The sequence below is a fragment of the Scylla paramamosain genome, chromosome 17 (genome assembly GCF_035594125.1).
Source record: "Scylla paramamosain isolate STU-SP2022 chromosome 17, ASM3559412v1, whole genome shotgun sequence".
Classification (NCBI taxonomy): domain Eukaryota; kingdom Metazoa; phylum Arthropoda; class Malacostraca; order Decapoda; family Portunidae; genus Scylla; species Scylla paramamosain.
In genome coordinates, this window is record NC_087167.1 from 11,402,236 (window position 1) to 11,412,500 (window position 10,265).

Here is a 10,265-nt window from a genome sequence, read left to right on the forward strand (position 1 = left end):
ACACACACACACACACACACACACACACACACACACACACACACACACACACACACACACACACACACACACACACACACACACACACACACACACACACACACACACACACACACACACACACACACACACACACACACACACACACACACACACACACACACACACACACACACACACACACACACACACACACACACACACACACACACACACACACACACACACACACACACACACACACACACACACACACACACACACACACACACACACACACACACACACACACACACACACACACACACACACACACACACACACACACACACACACACACACACACACACACACACACACACACACACACACACACACACACACACACACACACACACACACACACACACACACACACACACACACACACACACACACACACACACACACACACACACACACACACACACACACACACACACACACACACACACACACACACACACACACACACACACACACACACACACACACACACACACACACACACACACACACACACACACACACACACACACACACACACACACACACACACACACACACACACACACACACACACACACACACACACACACACACACACACACACACACACACACACACACACACACACACACACACACACACACACACACACACACACACACACACACACACACACACACACACACACACACACTTTGAATACACCGCTTCTCATACGATCAGCTAGGTTAAGCAACGTTGGGTCCGGTTAGTACTTGGATGGGTGACCGCCTGGAAACACCGGATGTTGTTGGCATTCCTACAGTATCCATTATTCACACACACACACACACACACACACACACACACACACACACACTTTCGATTTAGCTCAACTATAGCTGCCGCACGCTAAGCTGGTCTTAGCCTTGCCTCTTCCTCCCTTCCAGTGGAGCGGGCGACTGGTGCACCCATCATGTTCTTACCTCTCCCGATTTTCTTTCTATGTATATTCAAGATATTTTCAGTGACTCAATTAGTCTTGCCCTAAGGTGATTGACATGTAAACAGTAATAGTAAAATGTTAAGCCTTCGGGAAAATTGTGGAAACAAATAACAAATATTTACCTAAACTCATCCATGACTGTTGACACGCATCAATGAGAGCTCTCTCGTGCCGGTGGTCGTGTGGAAGTGTTTATGGTCCGTATTTAGAAGCGCTTTGCTCCCTCACCACGACTGTTTCTCAAGGCCAGAGATTAGCTGGTTTCTCAAGAGTGTTTCTCCTGTTAATAATGTAGAAATATCACTCTGGCACTAGAACCGTAAAAACACCCTTAAAAACCCGTGTAATTTAAATTATAGCCTTTTGAATGTAGTGGAGGTACGGCGCAGAAGCGTTTCTGAATATGAGCCTATGTGAATATTAGTTATTAATTATTATTGGGGAGGCGGTGGTCAAGGGGTCAGCGCTCGGACGTGATGTCAGTGGCCTGAGTTAGTTCTGTCCGAAGGTGGGTGTATTTGTCGTTGAGTTCCTGCAGAATACTCACAGCCTCCCTGTCAACCCTGTATCATGGAGCTCTTGGGGTGGCAGAAGGGGCGGCATGAACCTCTGCAAAGGCGTCACTCAAAAAATCCTGCTGCCTACCCTATTATATAAGCCTCCAAATGGAAGAGGACAACCATTTCAGCCTCAAAGAAAGGAAGAATTGAAGTGGAAATCCCCACCGGCTCTTTATACCAAGAACATAATAGAACAAGAATATCCCTCTATAACTTGGAGGAAGACAAAGACGTGGCTTCTAGATCAGCTTAGCCACGGCTGTTGTACGGACGCGAAATAGGCAGACGTTAGAGAGAGAGAGAGAGAGAGAGAGAGAGAGAGAGAGAGAGAGAGAGAGAGAGAGAGAGAGAGAGAGAGAGAGAGAGAGAGAGAGAGAGAGAGAGAAACCGACCACAGGACCTGAAACTTGTGACACCGACAAGGACAGGACAAAATGCCTAATAGAACGATGACCCGACACAGCCTGAGGTGAGCAACGTGAAGCGAAAGCAGCGTGACTAGTGAAGCGTAAAGGATGGTGCGATGGGGAGAAGCGTTGCAGATGGTGACGCAGCGTGACAGTGAAGCGTGACTGGTGAAGCAGTATAGTGCTTGGAACCTGACGTCACCCACAGGATGTCACGTACTTGTTATATCGGGGCAACTAAATGTCACCTGTAGAAAACACGCGAAATTCTCCTCTTTCTGTGTGTGTGTGTGTGTGTGAGAGAGAGAGAGAGAGAGAGAGAGAGAGAGAGAGAGAGAGAGAGAGAGAGAGAGAGAGAGAGAGAGAGAGAGAGAGAGAATATTTGATCGACAAATTGAGTGTCATTTGTCAGTAACTCACCTACTCTTGACCTTAGCGGAGGTTCATAAAAAAAAAAAAAAGCACAAAGTCTATAAACACAGCTGCGATCTCACCACTACGTAACAAACCAGTTAAAAAATATATAGGTTCAGTTTATTTTATTTATTGCTCCTTGACGTGACAGCCAGTCGCCCCCTGGTGCTCCGGCTGCTATGGGGACGCGGCCCTGCCAGTATTGAGTATTGACCTCCTCATGCTGACTGGCAGGTGTGGCCAAGCTTGTGGCACTTGGCAGTCTGGGGCCCAGGTATCTTGATTGGTGGCTTTGTTACCTGCGTGTTCAGGTGTGCAAATGAGCCCCGCAGGGTGGACAGGTTTGTGGGTGCGTGGATAGGGTGCATAATTACGTTTTACACTTCAGAAGTTATTGCTGGGCGGGCCTGAAGGGTGGATTAGGGGCCTGCGGGGAAGGATTGGCCGGGGTGGAGTACTACCATGTGAATGAAGGCATTAGTGTGTGGAGGGTGTGTTCTGAATGAATGGTGGCATTAGTGAGGCGGGAACAGGACGGTGAGAGGCATAGCTACAATGACTACAGTACCTGCAAGGCGGGGAAGTGGCGAGGTGGAGGGGGTGAGCGGCGATGGGTGTGGCATGAAGTGGCACAGGTGGTGGCGTGGCGCGGGTCCACACTGCTGTCTGGTGCGTGTGGAGGAGAGGAGGTGGGAGGAAGAGGACCACGTCATCAGTCAATACCCGGTCAGTGCTCCCAAAGCTGCCTCGTCTGTGTACATCTGTATGTCTGCTGCTGCTCAGAACCTACTGATTACATGTCTATCATCACGTACAGTCGCGAATAACTTGTGGCAAAAAATTTCACCGTATTCAGTATTTTCCGCTTAGTCCTAAATCCTTCAATCAGTTAGAAATTAATTATCAGATTTTTTAGATTATCAATATATCGAGGGAGAAGCAGAGAAGGAGGTTCCATTAGTCTACTCTGCTTTTGACTGACTGAACCCACCTCACCGACCAGCGATCGATGCAAGGGCCGTGTTATGAAGGCCCCTGATCAGCAGACCGTGGGTGGGAAATTCAGGGTACAGATAGAGAGTGGGGCGGAGCGTGCCAGGATAATGCGCGACCCTAGACTTTGGGCTCTTGGGGTTGACCAGGAAGGAAAGTCACGGAGATCTTGATTGGAGTCTCGTCCTGGGGGGAAAAAACTTGTGTGGACTCTGATTAGTTTCCTTATGTAGTGATATTTTGTCCATTGCCACGGTTATTGGTGCAGGTTGGACTTGTCAAAGATGAACTGCACCAGTGAATCGTGGGGCTATTAAACTTTGTAAAAGAGACTTGATTGAATTTTTAATATTTTTCTTCCCTCTCTGCCACACGTTTAAAGGTGAAGAGGCGTTCGTCTGACACAGTGTTCATTTGACGCGTGTAACGTTGGCGTTGTTAAGTAGGTCATCACGAATGCCTCTTAACTTACCATGTTGTTAAAGTAAGTGTAACCTCCTCCTCCTCCTCCTCCTCCTCCTCCTCCTCCTCCTCCTCCTCCTTCTTACTACTTTTCCTTTTGGTGGTGCTGCTGTTGCTGTTCCTCCTGCTATTACTACTACTACTACTACTACTACTACTACTACTACTACTACTACTACTACTACTACTACTACTACTACTACTACTACTACTACTGCTACTACTGTTCCTCCTCCTCCTCCTCCTCCTCCTCCTCCTCTTTGCTATCCTGTCTCTCCTTCAAGTAGTGTAGGTTAGTTATGTAAACAGCCTAGTAAGGACTTCAAGGTCTGTTGCTGTTTGTCTTCCTTTGTATTCTTTTGTATTCCCCCTCCTCCTCCTCCTCCTCCTCCTCCTCCTCCTCCTCCTCCTCCTCCTCCTCCTCCTCCTCCTCCTCCTCCTCCTCCTCCTCCTCCTCACCACTCATCACTCGAGGACTCCAACAGTGCTCACCGTTTCCCTTAATTCAGTCGTCCCCTTCACTCACTCCACCCTGAGCGCCCCTTTATCTCCCCTTCCTTCTCACCAAAAGCCCTCTTACCCCCCCATCCCTCGCCTCCGGGCACCTGTCACACACTCCCCGCCACTCAGCACCCCGCCCTGCAGAACCCCCCCGCGGCCCGCCATCCTTCGTGTCTCCTCCCCATGGCAATAAACACTCATGTCTCCGTTTTCGGGCTTGTGTTCGTACTTCTCTACATATTTATATATTTTTCACTATTTTTTACGATATTACCTTGTTTCGGAGTAAGAGTCGTTCTTTACTAACATTTAAGATTCTGTAAGGAGTAATTTGCATGAATACTCAGAAAACAGAGAATAAGTGGCTCATCTTGACGTTTATGGCTACAGAAGTCTATAAGAGGCTTGAAAAAAGAGGGTGTGTGTGATGAGTTGTGGGTGACCATGGGAGCGTCATTGTCCAGGAAAAGGGATAATGATTTACTTCACTCGTCGCTCATTCTTAGCAGTCCTCCCTCCTCTTTCACCTTTCCTCTCATCGTCCCCTTCTTCCCTTCTCGCCTCGCCTGCCTGCGTCCTCGAACACTGACGCCCGCATCTTCACGTGGCCCAGACTCCGCTTCTCTCTCTCTCTCTCTCTCTCTCTCTCTCTCTCTCTCTCTCTCTCTCTCTCTCTCTCTCTCTCTCTCTCTCTGGCTAGTGTTCCTACAAGTCTTTAATGAGCCACTTCCTGGAGAGGTGGTGCTCGCGACCCGTGTTCAATTCCCTAAATGTACTCGTTCATGTTCAGCTCGCGGGGTAGGTGAGTGATGGGTGGTTCCCCGTGCCCCTCCTGCCTTTGTGAGGGTGAGAACACTAACCATTATAGACGCTGACTGTGGCGTTAGTGTGGTAGGAGGAGGAAGAGGAGGAAGAAGAGGAGGTAGAGGAATAGCGCCTACAGGAACAAAAATAATAGTGACTAAGATGAAATAGGAGAAGAAATAGAAAGAAGAGCAAGAATAGCAACAACAACAACAACAACAACAACAACAACAGGAGGAGGAACAGGAGGAGGAGGAGGAGGAAGAGGGATAGCTCGAACAGGAACAAAAATAATAATGGCTAAGATGAAATAGGAGAAGAAATAGAAAAAAATATCAAGAAAACAACAACAACAACAAAAACAGCAGGAGGAGGAGGAATAGCTCCAACAGGAAAGAAAATAATGACAATAAGACGAAATGGAAGAAGAACTAGAAAGAAGAAGAACAACAACAACATTAGCAGCATAAGGAGGTGGTGGTAGTGGTGATTATTTTAGCCTGAGTATCGTAAGTAATTCAGCAGGTGTGAGTTACATGCAAGACCTGCTGTATAACTGGCCAATTAAAACCCCCGTATCGTTGTAATGAAGATCGCTCCAGGCAACCTATATTTCTGCCCGGAACCATGCCAAGTCTGTTCTCCAACTAGCCAAAAACTTCATTAATAGAAAGTGTCAAAACCTTTCAAGATCTAACTCCCCTCGTGACTTCTGGCATCTAGCCAAAAATATCTACCAATAACTTTGCTTCTTCTTCTTTCCCTTCTTTATTTCAGCCAGATGGCTGAAATAAAGGACTACCGTTCTATTGCTTTAATTTCCTGCCTATCTAAAGTTTTTGAATCTATCCTCAACAGGAAGATTCTTAAACATCTATCACTTCACAACCTTCTATCTGATCGCCAGTATGGGTTCCTCAAGGCCGCTCCACTGGTGATCTGGCTTTCCTTACTGAGTCTCTTTCAGAGATTTTGGTGAAACTTTTGCTGTTGCCTTGGACATATCAAAAGCTTTTGATAGAGTCTGGCACATAGCTTTGATTTCCAAACTACCCTCCTACGGCTTCTATCCTTCTCTCTGTAACTTCATCTCAAGTTTCCTTTCTGACCGTTCTATTGATGTTGTGGTAGACGGTCACTGTTCTTCTAAATCTATTAACAGTGGTGTTCCTCAGGGTTCTCTCCTGTCACCCACTCTCTTCTTATTATTCATTAATGATCTTCTAAACCAAACTTCTTGTCCTATCCACTCCTACGCTGATGATACCACCCTGCACTTTTCCATGTCTTTTCATAGACGACCAACCCTTCAGGAAGTAAACATTTCACGCAGGGAAGCCACAGAACGCTTGAATTCTGATCTTTCTAAAATTTTTGATTTGGGCAGAGCAAACTTGGTATTGTTCAATGCCTCAAAAACTCAATTCCTCCATCTGTCAACTCGACACAATCTTCCAGACAACTATCCCCTCTTCTTCAATGACACTCAACTGTCCCCCTCTTCTACACTGAACATCCTCAATCTGTCCTTTACTTATAATCTGAACTGGAAACCACATCTCATCTGTAGCTAAAACAGCTTCTATGAAGTTAGGTGTTCTAAGACGTCTCCGTCAGTTTTTCTCACTCCCCCAGCTGCTAACTCTGTACAAGGGCCTTATCCGTCCATGTATGGAGTATGCTTCACATGTCTGGGGGTTCCACTCATACTGCTCTTCTAGACAGGGTGGAATCAAAAGCTTTTCGTCTCATCAACTCCTCTCCTCTAACTGACTGTCTTCAGCCTCTCTCTCATCGCCGCAATGTTGCATCTCTAGCTGTCTTCTACCGCTATTTTCATGCTAACTGCTCTTCTGATCTTGTTAACTGCATACCTCCCCTCCTCCCGCGGCCTCGCTGCACAAGACTTTCTTCTTTCTCTCACTCCTATTCTGTCCACCTCTCTAACGCAAGAGTTAATCAGTATTCTCAATCATTCATCCCTTTCTCTGGTAGACTCTGGAACTACCTGCCTGCTTCCGTATTTCTACCTTCCTATGACTTGAATTCCTTCAAGAGGGAGGTTTCAAGACACTTATCCTTCATTTCTTGACTACCACTTTGGATCCTTTTATGGGACTGGGATTTCAGTGGGCTTTTTTTTATTTATTTATTTATTTTTTTATTGGACTTTTGTTGCCCTTGGCCAGTGTCCCTTCTACATAAAAAAAAAAAAAAAAAACCCGAGTGAGACGTCGCAGCCCGCCATGATATTTACAGCAGATCTGTAGCATTGGCGAAGGAGCGTGTGTGAAAGAGAAGACAAGGCAAGTGCAAGGCGAGCGTGCTGCTTTGCCTCATTGCAGCATTACGCCAGCCGAGAATTTGCAGTGTTACATTGTCAAGGACAAGAAAGATGTGAGGTTGCCTTGTATACGCTCACAGACAAAGGACAAAGTCAGTGCAGTTTTATAAATGGCTGTCACTCACACAGATTTTTTATAACAAAGAATTACAAAAGGATGGCAAATATATATATATATATATATATATATATATATATATATATATATATATATATATATATATATATATATATATATATATATATATATATATATTATCTGGCCTCTATGAAAGTTTTTCACTAACGCCTAATGATGGATGGCTATCATAGACCAACAGCTGACGGATGAGGGAAGAGGTTTGGGGAGAACTTGGTCTTGTAGTGAAATCATTGACAAGTTTAAAATGATGATGATGATGATGATGAAGAGGAGGAGGAGGAGCAGGTCAAGGATATATAGATAATTTAACATAACATTTGGGACACGGTATGCCTCACAGGTATACAGATAGACAGATGAGTAGTTAATTAACCTCAGCGTTCTGTAGTGATCCTATAATCATAATGACTACAACATATACTCCAAGAAATTACATTATTAGACATTGGACGCAAACAAAAATGACTACAATATATACTGCTAGAAATTACTTATTAGACATTGGATACAAACAAGACCATAAGATCATGCACATCACACCAAACAAAGAGAGATGATATATTATGTATGAACGTGTTGCTCAATTCAACGACAAACACGACGGCCGGAGCGAGGGATGCAAGGCCATTGTGTATTGAAGCAGTCGCTCACTCACACACTCAGTCACTCACTCAGTCAATTAATCACTCCGCCAGCCTGCCAGTCGCCCGGCCGGTATCAAATCAGTCTAGCTTCCATAAATCAACAAGAGAAGGCTGGCGGGGTGGCGTTGGCTGGACGGGCGTGGTGGGAGGGACATCTGTCGCGGCCTGGCTACTGGACAATAAACAGACATCGAGTGTGTTTGCTGTTCTCCTTATCACATGTCATGATTATGTATTAGGGGCTGGAGAGAGAGAGAGAGAGAGAGAGAGAGAGAGAGAGAGAGAGAGAGAGAGAGAGAGAGAGAGAGAGTGAGAGTGTGTGTGTGTGTGTCTTTCTGTCCTTGTCTCTCTCTCTCTCTCTCTCTCTCTCTCTCTCTCTCTCTCTCTCTCTCTCTCTCTCTCTCTCTCTCTCTCTCTCTCTCTCTCTCTCTCTCTCTCTCTCTCTCTTATTCAGTCAGTACCTTCTCCAGCCATCTCCTCTGCCCGTCCCTTCCCCACTTAAACAGTACATGGCTTTCTCCCTCCTGTCACCACCACCACCACCACCACCACCACCACCACCACCACCACCACCACCCAGCCCCTTCCCTCGGCCCGCCAGCCACAAAGCCACAAAGGCGCGAACATTTCACCTTAATAATCGGACAAATGGAACCCTTTTTTAAACCCATAATCCAGGAGCGTGATGTTTCTGCACGGCAAAACGTATTCAAGGCGGGAGAGTAGATGGGGCCGCTTTTGTGCCGTGGAGATGAAGGAGTGAAAACTGTCGTCGTGAGGTGAAGAGGTGGTGGTAATAGTTGTAAAGAAAAGTGTTATTAAGTTCAGTGTGAAATGAAGGGATTACTGTCTGATGGTGCCGAGAGGGGAATGAGAGAGCGGGTTAGCGATCGGGAAGGGCTGGGGGTGATACCGGTCAGAGAGAGAGAGAGAGAGAGAGAGAGAGAGAGAGAGAGAGAGAGAGAGAGAGAGAGAGAGAGAGAGACGCGTATATGTTGCTGGGATGTTATGGAGAATGGACAGAAGAGGGAGCGAGTACGTTGGGGAGTGTATGGACCAATAGAGATGTTTTGGCCAGGGCGGGGAGTGTGGGAGGGTGATGTGTTACACCATTAAGTGCCGCTGTGGGTGCCTTTTTTTTTTTTTTTTTTATCCATCTTTTTCTTGTGTGTCCATTGTTGTGATGGCGGAGAGGATGGACGGGGTGGACGGGTTCAGGAGTGGCAGTACTCTATGATGTTCCTCTATGTTGCTGCTGTGGGTGAGTTGTTGAATAAGGGTTGTGTTCTGGGTGGTGGTGGTGGTGGTGGTAGATTTAATAATGTTTTTTGCGTGACAGCTGTTATTACTGACAGCTGCTGCTACTACTACTACTACTACTACTACTACTACTACTACTACTACTACTACTACTACTACTACTACAGTATCATAAATCACAACACCAACTACCACCACCACCACCACTACCACCACCACCACCACGAGATCGCAAAAGGAAGAAATGCTCAGATTAGCAATGCACGTTGACTCCCACCCTCGATGTCCTTTTCTAGTTAAACCTCCAGTCTTTTGTCGACAGAATTCCTGCTTCCCTCATTACTGCTTCAGACGACACGTGGCGGGAATAATCAGGGGAGGGGAAGGCGACGGGTGGAGGCGTGTGGGAGTCAGGGAGTCATTCAGGGGGTGGAGTGAGTCAGGGGGCGGTGACCAAAAGGGGTTGAGGGGACAAACCTACGATGTAAATAGAGGTGAGGAAGGAAGGGGGAGCAGGGCAGGAGGTGAATAAATTTTCTTTGTTTATTTTGTGTGTGTGTGTTTGAGAGAGAGAGAGAGAGAGAGAGAGAGAGAGAGAGAGAGAGAGAGAGAGAGAGAGAGAGAGAGAGAGAGAGGAGGAGGAAGGAGGAAGGAAGGAAAAGGAAAGCGTGGGAAAGGAGGAAAGGCTGGAGCGTGGGAGA